This window comes from Oncorhynchus gorbuscha, linkage group LG12 (assembly GCF_021184085.1).
Source record: "Oncorhynchus gorbuscha isolate QuinsamMale2020 ecotype Even-year linkage group LG12, OgorEven_v1.0, whole genome shotgun sequence".
Taxonomy (NCBI): domain Eukaryota; kingdom Metazoa; phylum Chordata; class Actinopteri; order Salmoniformes; family Salmonidae; genus Oncorhynchus; species Oncorhynchus gorbuscha.
In genome coordinates, this window is record NC_060184.1 from 84,946,187 (window position 1) to 84,959,829 (window position 13,643).

At 39.3% G+C, this 13,643-nt stretch overlaps 1 protein-coding gene across 3 annotated transcripts in view; it reads left to right on the plus strand.

Moving 5' to 3' along the window:
- The first annotated feature begins 1,805 nt into the window (after positions 1-1,805).
- The window catches only part of nktr (natural killer cell triggering receptor), a 67,313-nt gene continuing 55,475 nt past the window's right edge, over positions 1,806-13,643 (plus strand). Inside the window, exons 1-3 of one of the 3 annotated variants that reach the window (XM_046293069.1) lie at positions 1,847-1,900; positions 3,403-3,447; positions 3,768-3,793. The gene's annotated coding sequence lies outside the window, so the exon portion shown is untranslated. Of the gene's footprint in view, positions 1,901-3,402; positions 3,448-3,767; positions 3,794-13,643 lie in introns of those variants that run through there. The other 2 variants (XM_046293068.1, XM_046293072.1) reach the window with 2 other exon arrangements.

The following is a 13,643-nucleotide window of genomic DNA, read 5'->3' on the forward strand; positions in this document are numbered from 1 at the left end:
TCAGTAGGTTCAATTAGGTTCACTAGACTATATGCGGCATTGAAAAAATTTTCAATGAACATTCGAACAGTCCGGCCCTCGGCTTGTAGCTAAATTTTTTTATTTGGCCCTCCGTCCATTTGACTTTGACACCCCTGGTCTAACCTAACAACTACCTTCTACACACAAGTGGAGCTGATAGTGCAGGGTGAGCTGCATAATGTGTGTCTTCCTACTATTGCACACCGCCTCTGTGCTAACAGTGTAACTTTGGTTCATAGGCTCATGATTACTGTTTACAATAGCTGTAGGATAAACAGATGTATTCGGTGCAATTAGGGTATATAAATTCAATTACTTACATTGTATTTGCCATTCCCCCTTCCTAATTATGAGTGATATTTAGGAAGGGGGATCGACACCCCCTCACATCCCAATCCATCTCTCTTCTCTCGAAGACAACTGTTAATTCTCGTAGATTTGAGTGTTCCTTCCATGTGTTATGTGCATTAGAGACTCCAACAAAAAAGTGACCAGTGGTCACAGTTCTTCTCCCTACATTCTCTTTATTTTAAATATATATTTTTTTATATATTATGTATTTATATAGCCCTTCGTACATCAGCTGATATCTCAGTGCTGTACAGAAAACCAACCTAAACCCCCAATCATCAAGCAATGCAGGTGTAGAAGCACGGTGGCTAGGAAAAACTCCCTAGAAAGGCCATCGATTGTGCAATCGGACACCAGACTGCTATAGCATATGTTGTGGTTAGCTGATACCTATCCAGATGTAAGATCCAGAACGTCTGAGGAACATGACCAACATATTATAGCTGTCTGGTGCCCAACTGCACAGTCTGACATGCACTCTACCGTTGCTTGATGTTTGCAACGTCTAAGAAGGGAAAGTCGATGTGACATCACCCCCCCCCCCCCAGATTGAGGCTTGGGAAAAAAACTTAAACATCATTTAAAAACGTTTTTAGTTGATTTTGCCCAAAATGGAGAGAGAAAAAACTAACACCTAATGTAATTCATGATGGTTTTTATTTTTAGTTCGTTCTGGGGTCTACGATAATAGTTGGGGTTTTTAAGATAATAAGGGGAGGGATTTAAATTAATACTTTTAGTAACAGGTTTGTTTTATTTCAGTTTACAAAAAAAGTCATTGTTTTTGTTTTAGTTTAAAATAATAACCTTCATCCACACACACACACGCTACACACACACGCTACACACACACATCTCAACTGCTGCTACCAGATTCTTATTATAATTGCTAAATAACACAATTGAAACTTGCCCCCCAATCCTCCTTTCCCCAAAAGGACATGAGACGTGTTGGAAGTATAAAATATTGGAGTATAAATTGACTTCCTGTATTATACTAAAACATTTATTCTATTCTACTGAGCCATTTACTTTATGTTCCTATGATTATATTTTATTTAGTCTTATTGTGGAGAAGGAAGCTGCAGTAAGCATTTGGTTGGACGGTGTATACCATGTGTATCCTGTACATACGACTAATACAACTAGTCTTTGTCTGAAACAACAAACTGTCCCAGTAGATATGACTGTGGCCCTGTGTTTATCTGTTTCACCTCCAGAAGCTGATGTCTGATAAGAAGTGTTATTATTATTATTATTATTATTATTATTATTATTATTAAGTGTCCTGCAGAGAATATTATTGTTGCTTACCTGCAGTAAGCATTTGGTTGGACGGTGTATACCATGTGTATCCTGTACATACGACTAATACTTCAAACACATTAATTTAGTTAATTCTGTAACTGTGTTTTTACAGGTGAGAGAGGAACTGGGAAAAGCACAGGGAAAAACCTGTGTTTTAAAGGCTCCACATTTCACAGAGTTGTAAAGAACTTCATGATACAGGGAGGAGACTTCACCTAGGGTAAACCTGCACAATATATTACATCTTCATAGGGTAAACCTGCACAATATATTACATCTTCATAGGGTAGTAAACCTGCACAATATATTACGTCTTCATAGGGTAAACCTGGGCACTTGTTGGCTGATTTTCCTTTACTCTGTGGTCCAACTCATCCCAAACCATCTCAATTGGGTTGAGGTCGGGTGATTGTCGAGGCTAGGGCATCTAATGCAGCACTCCATCACTCTTGGTCAAATTTCATAGTTTTGATGTCTTCACTATTATTCTACAATGTAGAAAATAGTAAAAAAGAAAGAAACACCCATTTAATGAGGAGGTGTTGTAAACTGTTGACCAGTAGTGTGTTTGTGTGAAACAAAAACATGTTTTTTTGTCCATTAAAATAAGATCAAATTGATCAGAAATAGAGTGCAGACATTGTTAATGTTGTAAATGACTATTGTAGCTGAAAACGGCTGATTTTTTAATGTAATATCTACGTAGGCGTATAGAGGCCCATTATCAGCAACCATCACTACTGTGTTCCAATGGCACGTTGTGTTAGCTAATCCAAGTTTATCATTTTAAAAGTCTGTGATCATTAGAAAATCCTTTTGCAATTATGTTAGCACAGCTGAAAACTGTTCTGATTAAAGAAGCAATAAATCTGGCCTTTAGACTAGTTGAGTATCTGGAGCATTAGCATGTGTGGGTTCGATTACAGGCTCAAAATGGCCAGAAACGAAGAACTTTCTTCTGAAACTCTTCAGTCTACTCTTAATCTGAGAAATGAAGGCTATTCCATATGAGAAATTGACACGAAACTGAAGATCTCGTACAACACGGTGTACTACTCCCTTCACAGAAAAGTGCAAATTGGCTCTAACCAGAATAGAAAGATGAGTGGGAGACCCCGGTGCACAACTGAGCAAGAGGACAAGTACATTAGTGTCTAGTTTGAGAAATGGATGCCTCACAAGTCCTCAAATTACATTTCATTAAATAGTACCCGCAAAGCACCAGTCAACAGTGAAGAGGCGACTCCGGGATGCTGGCCTTCTAGGCAAAGTTCTTCTGTCCAGTGTCTGTCTGTTATTTTGTCCATCTTATTCTTTTATTTTTATTGGCCAGTCTGAGATGTGGCTTTTCTTTGCAACTCTGCCTAGAAGGCCAGCATCCCAGAGTCGCCTCTTCACTGGGAGGAGTGATGGTTGCTGATAATGTGCATCTGTACACCTATGTAGATATTCCATGAAAAAATCTGCCGTTTCCAGCTGCAATAGTCATTTACAACATTAACAATGTCTACACTGTATTTCTGATCAATTTGATGTTATTTTAATGGACAAAAAAAATGTGCCTTTGGAAGAAAAAAAAAACATTTCTAAACTTTTTCCCCATTCCCCAAACTTTTGAACAGAATTGTTTATAAATGTCTATCTATCTGATGCCCTAGTGATTTCCATACATTCTTACTGTTCTGTGTCATGTTGGAAACTCACTGTTTAATCTTCTTGCAGGCAATGGAAGAGGAGGGGAATCCATATATGGAGGCTACTTTGAAGGTAAGGAGTAGGAACTATTAATCGGATATAATACCGTAATCTCCCTTTCAATTCATATCTAAAAAATAATATGCTGCTGTGCACCTCTATCTTAGAGACTACGACTGCATGCCTGTAGTTGCATGGACAGACAGATAGGTAACTGGTGGTGAGCTGCCAGTTTTAAGTTGTGCTGTTAACTCTTTGTTGTATTGCCTTCCATCTAGTCAACGTATCTAGTAGTGAGCTTTGTGATTCAGCATGGAGACGCTAATCTATTTTCTTTATTTCAAGCTCCAATCTTCCTGCCTAAAATGTTCAACATATTCTTTTATTTATAGAGTGTGGTCTTTTGCAAAATGAGAAGGTAAGAGACTGTCCTCAGCTCAGTAACACAATGTCAACCTGTACCACTCCACCTCCCCCAGCTCAATACAAAATGTCTGCCTAGGTCAGTCAGCCAGCCAGCCTGTCAGTCAGCCAGCCTTTCAGTCAGCCAGCTAGCCCAGTGGTTCCCAAACCCACAACGAGGTTCCAGGTGTGTTGCGGGATTTGATATATACTGTATATATAGATAGTACCAGTCAAAAGTTTGGACACACCTACTCATTCCAGGGTTTTTCTTAATTGTACTATTTTCTACAATGTAGAATAATAGTGAAGACATTAAAACTATGAAGTAACACATAGAATCATGTGGTAACCAGAAAGTGTTAAACAAATCAAAATCTATTTTATATTTGAGATTCTTGAAAGTAGCCACCCTTTGCCTTGATGACAGCTTTGCACTTGGCATTCTCGCAACCAGCTTCTTGAGATGCATTTCAATTAACAGATATGCCTTGTTAAAAGTTAATTTGTGGAATTTCTTTCCTCAATGCGTTTCAGCCAATCAGTGGTGTTGTGACAAGGTAGGGGTGGTATACAGAAGGTGGCCCTATTTGGTAAAAGACCACATCCATATTATGGCAAGAACAGCTCAAATAACCAAAGAGAAACGACAGTCCATCATTACTTTAACCTTTTTGGGATAGGGGGCAGCATTTTCACTTTTGGATGAATAGCATGCCCAGAGTGAACTGCCTCCTACTCTGTCCCAGATGCTAATATATGCATATTATTATTAGTATTGGATATAAAACACTCTGAAGTTTCGAAAACTGTTTGAATGATGTCTGTGAGTATAACAGAACTCATATGGCAGGCGAAAACCTGAGAAAAACTAACAACCTCCTGGTTGGATTTTTCAAAGCTTGGCCTACCGAATGGAATACACAGTGTCTATGGGGTCAAGTTGCACTTCCTATGGCCACCACTAGATGTCAACTGTCTTTAGAAACTTGTTTTAGACTTCTGCTATAAAGGAGGGGGGAATGGAAGCTGAATGAGTCATGGGTCAGGCAGAGTTTCTCAGGCTTGTGACGCGCGCGCCCGACAGAGTTGACTCTCATTCCAGTGCTTTTCTTCAGACAATGAAATTCTCCGGTTGGAACCTTATTGATGATTTATGTTAAAAACATCCTAAAGATTGATTCCATACATCGCTTGACATGTTTCTACGACCTGTAACGGAACTTTTCGAGTTTTTGTCTGGAGGCTCGCGCCTCATGAAGATGGATTACTGGGCTTGAACACGCTAACAACAAGTGGCTATTTGGACATAAATTATAAAAACTTTATGGAACAAATCAGTCATTTATTGTCAAACTGGGATTCCTGGGGGAGTGCCTTCTGATGAAGATCATCAAAGGTAAGTGAATATTTATAATGTTATTTCTGTTCTGTTGACTCCGACATGGTGGATATTTCTGTGGCTGGATTGGGCTCGGAGTGCCGTTCTCAGATTATGCTTTTTCCGTAAAGTTTTTTTTAAAAATCTGACACCGCGGTTGCATTAAGGAGAAGTCTATCTTTAATTCTGTGAATAACACTTGTATCTTTTATCAATGTTTATTACGAGTATTTCTGAAAACTCACCGGATGTTTTGGAAACAAAACATTACTGCACATAACGCGCCAATGTAAACTGAGATTTTTGGATATAAATATGCATATTATCGAACAAAACATACATGTATTGTGTAACATGATGTCCTATGAGTGTCATCTGATAAAGATCATCAAAGGTTAGTAATTCATTTGATCTAATTCCTGCTTTTTGTGACTCCTATCTTTGGCTGAAAAATGGCTGTGTTTTTTTTACTTGACTCTGACCTAACATAATCATATGTTGTGCTTTCACTGTAAAGTCTTTTTGAAATCGGAGACAATGGGTAGATTAACAAGAAATGTATCTTTCATTTGCTGTATTGGACTTGTTAATGTGTGAAAGTTACATATTTCAAAAAAATATTTGTGTGGGATGGGAATGTTGTCGAGGGGTTCCGCTAGCGGAACGCCTGCCCTAGAAAGATTTGAAGACAATTTTGAAAATGTATTCAAGTTCAGTCGCAAAAATCAAGTTCTATGATGAAACAGGCTCTCATGAGGATCGCCACAGGAAAGGAAGACCCAGAGTAACCTCTGCTGCAGAGATGGCACCGAGACCATAGCCGATGTTTTACATTCTCCCAACCAAATGTGCAAATTGTTTTGCTGCTTCAGTCTCTTATGACCGAATAGAACTTTTGGACATCAGAAAAGTGATTACTCACCACGGACAGGAAGAAACTTTTTCTTTTAACAAGTCCGACGAGAAGGATATCCTGCTCTAACAGGAACAGGCACAGATCCACAGCTTTTTGGGTGAAGAAAAAACGCTGGGAAAGGGGACGCAGATCAGGGATCCTTCTGAGAATCCGGAGGCGAGCGAATAAACTCCAAATGCCTTCCATTCTTCTTGCTGATGTGCAATTGTTAGGGAAATAAATTACCTAATATTACGGTTATCCTACCAACGGGACATTAAAAACTGCAACATCTTATGTTTCTTCGTTCAGCCATTTGTCGGTGAAACGGGCAATATAGAGCTGGCGGGATTTTCCATGCACCGGCAGAACAGAGACTCTACCTCTGGTAAGATGATGGGTGGGGGTGTATATATTTTTGTCAGTAACAGCTTGTGCGCGATGTTGAATATTAAAAAAGTCTCAAGGTATTGCTCTCCTGAGGTAGAGTACCTTAGTGTGGTCTACAGCTTATCATATCTACCAAGAGTTCTCATCTGTATTATCTATAGCCATCTATTTACCACCAGAAAGTGAAGCTGGCACGAAGACCACTCTCAACCAACTCTATAAGGCCATAAGCAAAGAAGAAAATGCTTCAATGCAGGCCAACTTACCAAATTTTTGTTAAAAAATATCCTAGACCACCTTTACTTCACACACAGAGATGCATACAAAGCTCTCCCCTGCCCTCCATTTGGCAAATCTGACCATAATTATATCCTCCTGATTCCGGCTTACAAGAAAAAACTAAAGCAGGAAGTACCAGTGACTCGCTCAATACGGAAGTGGTCAGATGACGCGGATGCTACACTACAGGACTGTTTTGCTAGCACAGACTGGAACATGTTCCAGGATTCATCCAATGACATTGAGGAATACACCACCTCAGTCATCGGCTTCATCAATAAGTGCATTTGGAGTGTGACTGTTTGAGGTTGTGGACAGGTGTCTTTAATACTGATAACAATTTCAAACAGGTGCCATTAATACAGGTAACGAGTGGAGGACAGAGGAGCCTCTTAAAGAAGAAGTTACAGGTCTGTGAGAGCCAGAAATCTTTCTTGTTTGTAGTTGACCAAATACTTATTTTCCACCATAATTTGCTAATAAATTCATTAAAAAATCCTACAATGTGATTTTCTGCATTTTATTCTCATTTTGTCTGTGATGGACATTAGACCAGTGGAAATCTGTCCATTTGGTCTGATGAGTCCAAATTTGAGAATTTTGCTTCCAACCGCCATGTCTTTGTGAGACGCAGAGTAAGTGAACGTATGATCCTGCATGTGTGGTTCCCACCGTGAAGCATGGAGGAGGTGGTGTAATGGTGCTTTGCTGGTGACACTGTCTGATTTATTTTGAATTCAAGGCACGCTTAACCAGCATGGCTACCAAAGCATTCTGCAGCGATACGCCATCCCATCTGGTTTGGGCTTAGTGGGACTATCATTTGTTTTTCAACAGGACAATGACCCAACACCTCCAGACTGTGTAAGGTCTATTTGACCAAGAAGGAGTTTTTGGATTTTGATCATGTTTCTTGCCGTCAGAGTTAGCTGCCTGTACGCTAGCTAAGCGTTAACTAACACTATTTTTATAGCTAGCTATAGCTCCCTCGTATGGAGAGCTGCCAACAGTTTACGCCACTGATTCCCAAGAAATGTCACCCCTAACACAGGGGTTTATTGCTTCATTTGATCAAAGCTTCATTTGATCAAACGTGGAGATTATATATATATATATATACACACACACACGTCAAAAGTTCACACGCCCACTCATTCAAGGGTTTTTCTTTATTTTTACATTAGAATAATAGAAGCTATGATAACATATGGAATCTTGTAGTTACCAAAAAAGTGTTTCATTTAATATTTGAGATTCTTCAAAGTAGCCAACCTTTGACTTGATGACAGCTTTGCACACACCTGGCATTCTCTCAACCAGCATCATGAGGAATGCTTTTCCAACAGTTTCTTGAAGGAGTTCCCACATATGCTGGGCACTTGTTGGCTGCTTTTCCTTCACTCTGCTGTCTAACTCATCCCAAACCATCTCAATTTGGTTGAGGACGGGTGATTGTGGAGGCCAGGTCATCTGATGCAGCACTCCATCACTCTCCTTCTTGGTCAAATAGTCCTTACATAGCCTGGAGGTGTGATGGGTCATTGTCCCGTTGAAAAACAAATGATAGTCCCACTAAGCGCAAACCAGATGGGATGGAGTATCGCTGCAGAATGCTGTGGTAGCCATGCTGGTTAAGTGTGCCTTGAATTCAAAATAAATCACAGACCGTGTCACCAGCAAAGCACCCCCTCACCATAACACCACCTCCTCCATGCTTCACGGTGGGAACCACACATGCAGAGATCATCCATTCACCTACTCTGCGTCTCACAAAGACAGCGGTTGGAACCAAACATCTCCAATGTGGACTCATCAGACCAAAGGACAAATTTCCACCTGGTCTAATGTCCACTGCTCGTGTTTCTTGGCCCAAAGTGGTTTCTTTGCAGCAATTCAACCATGAAGGCCTGATTTCAGTCTCCTCTGAACAGTTGATGTTGAGATGTGTATGTTACTTGAACTCTAGTATTTATTTGGTCTGCAATTTCTGAGGCTGGTAACTAATGAACTTCTCCTATGCAGCAGAGGTAACTCTGGGTCTTCCATTCCTGTGGCAGTCCTCATGAGAGCCAGTTTCATCATAGTGCTTGATGAAACTTTCAAAGTGGGAGTGACTGACCTTTCCAGATTGACTGACCTTCATGTCTTAAAGTAATGATGGACTGCTTATTGCTTATTTGAGCTGTTCTTGCCATAATATGGACTTTGTCTTTTAACAAATACCCCCCTACCTTGTCACAACACAACTGATTGGCTCAAACACATTAAATTCCACAAATGAGCTTTTAAGAAGGCACACCTGTTAATTGAAATGCGTTCTAGGTGAATACTACCCTGGCCGGTTCCCCTCTCTACACTGCGATTCTCTGCCTCTAACCCTATTACAGAGGCTGAGTCACTAGCTAACTGGTGCTCTTTCATGCCGTCCCTAGGAGTGGTGCGTCACTTGAGTGGGTTGAGTCACTGACGTGATCTTCCTGTCCGGGTTAGCGCCCCCCCCTTGGGTAATGCCGTGGGGGAGATCTTTGTGGGCTATACTTGGCCTTGTCTCAGGATGGTAAGTTGGTGGTTGAAGATATCCATCTAGTGGTGTGGGGGCTGTGCTTTGGCAGTGGGTGGGGTTATATCCTTCCTGTTTGGCCCTGTCCGGGGGTATCTTCGGATGGGGCTACAGTGTCTCCCGACCCCCTCCTGTCTCAGCCTCCAGTATTTATGCTGCAGTAGTTTGTGTCGGGGAGCAAGGGTCAGTTTGTTATATCTGGAGTACTTCTCCTGTCTTATCCGTGGTCCTGTGTGAATTTAAGTATGCTGTTTCTAATTATCTCTTTCTCTCTTTACTCCTGAGGTGCTGACCTGTTGCACCCTCGACAACCACTGTGATTATTATTATTTGACCCTGCTGGTCATCTATGAACACTTGAACATCTTGGCCATGTTCTGTTATAATCTCCACCCGGCACAGCCAGAAGAGAACTGGCCACCCCTCATAGCCTGGTTCCTTCTAGGTTTCTTTCTAGGTTCTGGCCTTCCTAGGGAGTTTTTCCTAGCCACCGTGCTTCTACACCTGCATTGCTTGCTGTTTGGGGTTTTAGGCTGGGTTTCTGTACAGCACTGTGATATCAGCTGGTGTACGAAGGGCTTTATAAATTTGATTGATTTGATGAAGCTGGTTGAGAGAATGCCAAGAGTGTGAAAAGCTGTCATCAAGGCAAAGGGTGGCTATTTGAAGAATCTCAAATATATAATATATTTTGACTTGTTTAAAACTTTTTGGGTTACTACATGTTATTTCATAGTTTTGATGTCTTCACTATTATTCTACACTGTAGAAAATAGAGAAAAACCCGGGAATTGAGTCGGTGTTCTAAAACTCTTGATCGGGGAGTGTATATTAATACTAAATCAATAATTACTATAGACCTATCAATGATAATGTATATTAATACTAAATCAATAATTACTATAGACCTATCAATGATAATGTATATTAATACTAAATCAATAATTACTATAGACCTATCAATGATAATGTATATCTATGCTAGATAACTAATTACTATAGACCTATCAATGATAATGTATATCTATTAGATAACTAAATCAATCAATGATAATGTATAATAGATAACTAATTACTATAGACCTATCAATGATAATGTATATCTATGCTAGATAACTAATTACTATAGACCTATCAATGATAATGTATATTAATACTAAATCAATAATTACTATAGACCTATCAATGATAATGTATATGAATACTAAATCAATAATTACTATAGACCTATCAATGATAATGTATATGAATACTAAATCAATAATTACTATAGACCTATCAATGATAATGTATATTAATACTAAATCAATAATTACTATAGACCTATCAATGATAATGTATATTAATACTAAATCAATAATTACTATAGACCTATCAATGATAATGTATATTAATACTAAATCAATAATTACTATAGACCTATCAATGATAATGTATATCTAATACTAAATAATAATTACTATAGACCTATCAATGATAATGTATATATGCTAGATAATACTAAATCAATAATTACTATAGACCTATCAATGATAATGTATATTATGCTAAATAATAATTACTATAGACCTATCAATGATAATGTATATGAATACTAAATCAATAATTACTATAGACCTATCAATGATAATGTATATGAATGCTAAATAATAATTACTATAGACCTATCAATGATAATGTATATGAATACTAAATAATAATTACTATAGACCTATCAATGATAATGTATATTAATACTAAATAATAATTACTATAGACCTATCAATGATAATGTATATCTATGCTAGATAACTAATTACTATAGACCTATCAATGATAATGTATATCTATGCTAGATAACTAATTACTATAGACCTATCAATGATAATGTATATCTATGCTAGATAACTAATTACTATAGACCTATCAATGATAATGTACATCTATGCTAGATAACTAATTACTATAGACCTATCAATGATAATGTATATGAATACTAAATCAATAATTACTATAGACCTATCAATGATAATGTATATCTATGCTAGATAACTAATTACTATAGACCTATCAATGATAATGTATATCTATGCTAGATAACTAATTACTATAGACCTATCAATGATAATGTATATCTATGCTAGATAACTAATTACTATAGACCTATCAATGATAATGTATATGAATACTAAATCAATAATTACTATAGACCTATCAATGATAATGTATATCTATGCTAGATAACTAATTACTATAGACCTATCAATGATAATGTATATGAATACTAAATCAATAATTACTATAGACCTATCAATGATAATGTATATCTATGCTAGATAACTAATTACTATAGACCTATCAATGATAATGTATATCTATGCTAGATAACTAATTACTATAGACCTATCAATGATAATGTATATCTATGCTAGATAACTAATTACTATAGACCTATCAATGATAATGTATATGAATACTAAATCAATAATTACTATAGACCTATCAATGATAATGTATATCTATGCTAGATAACTAATTACTATAGACCTATCAATGATAATGTATATCTATGCTAGATAACTAATTACTATAGACCTATCAATGATAATGTATATGAATACTAAATCAATAATTACTATAGACCTATCAATGATAATGTACATCTATGCTAGATAACTAATTACTATAGACCTATCAATGATAATGTATATCGATACTGAACAAAAATATGAACGCAACATGTAAGATTTACAGTTCATAAGAGGAAATCAGTCAATTTAAATAAATTCATGAGGCCCTAATCTATGGATTTCACATGACTGGGAATACAGATATGCATCTGTTGGCCACAGATACCTTAAAAGAAATGGGCCTCACAATGGACCTTTCTGAACATTCATATTGCCGTCGATTTAAAATGCAATTGTGTTCATTGTCAGTAGCTTATACCTGCCCATACTAAAACCCCACCGCCACCATGGGGCACTCTGCTGATGCCAATGTTGTGAACAAACCGCTCACCCACAAGATGCCAGACATGTGGTCTGCCGTTGTGAGGCCGGGTGGACGTACAAATTCTCTGAAACGATGTTGCTGCATATGGTAGAGAAATTAACATTGCATTCTCTGGCAACAACTCTGGTGGTCATTCCTGCAGATTGCACGAACCGTCAACTTGAGACATCTGTGCCATTGTGTTGTGTGGCCTTGTGTCCCCAGCACAAGGTGCATCTGTGTAATGATCATGCTGTTTTAATCAGTTTATTGATATGCCACCTGTCAGGTGGATGGATTATCTTGGCAAAGGAGAAATGCTCACTAACAGGGATGTAAACTAATTTGAGCACAGAATTTCAGAGAAATACGCTTTATGTGCATATGGAATATTTCTAGGATCTTATTTCAGCTCTTGAAACAAACACTTTACATGTTGTGTTTTATATTTTTGTTTAGTGTATGTCAATAATTACTATAGGCCTATCAATGATAGCTATGGGCTAATACAATGAATTTGAACTATTTGGAACAAAATATGTTGTCCATTAATAAATTGCTATTTTCTAGTAATTTACTTCAAATTTGCCATTAAAGCTTACCACATATTGATGAGAATATAAATGTTTGGGATCAAGTTTTTTTTTACTACTTTGGTCTAAGTTAGGTTTTTCTGGTGGTTCCCGGGGAAATGGACACCTCCCCAGGTGTGTTCCACAGTTAATAAAATGTTTGGGAACCCCTGAGCTAGCCAGTCAGCAAGCCAGTTAGTCAGTCAACCAGCCAGTTGGCTAGTCAGCAAGCCAGTTAGTCAGTCAACCAACCAGCCAGCTAGTCAGTCAACCAGCCAGCCAATTGATGGTGTCCTTCTCCAGGGGTTTCTACCTTTCAATTCCTGTTAGCTGGAGCCACTCAAGCCGTGCCACTGTTATTAGCTTTTCCAGGTAGGGTAGTGAGCAGGGCGGTGGGCAGAGAGGTGGTAGGGGGGGGGGGCAGAGTGGTGGTAGGGGGCGGGGGCAGAGTGGTGGTAGGGGGCGGGGGGGGGGCAGAGTGGTGGTAGGGGCGGGGGGCAGAGTGGTGGTAGGGGGCGGGAGGCAGAGTGGTGGTAGGGGGCGGGGGGCAGAGTGGTGGTCGGGGGCGGGGGCAGAGTGGTGGTAGGGGGCGGGGGGCAGAGTGGTGGTAGGGGGCGGGGGGCAGAGTGGTGGTAGGGGGCGGGGGGCAGAGTGGTGGTAGGGGGCGGGGGGCAGAGTGGTGGTCGGGGGCGGGGGGCAGAGTGGTGGACGGGGGCGGGGGGCAGAGTGGTGGTAGGGGGCGGGGGCAGAGTGGTCGGGGGCGGGGGGCAGAGTGGTGGTCGGGGGCGGGGGCAGAGTGGTGGTCGGGGCGGGGGC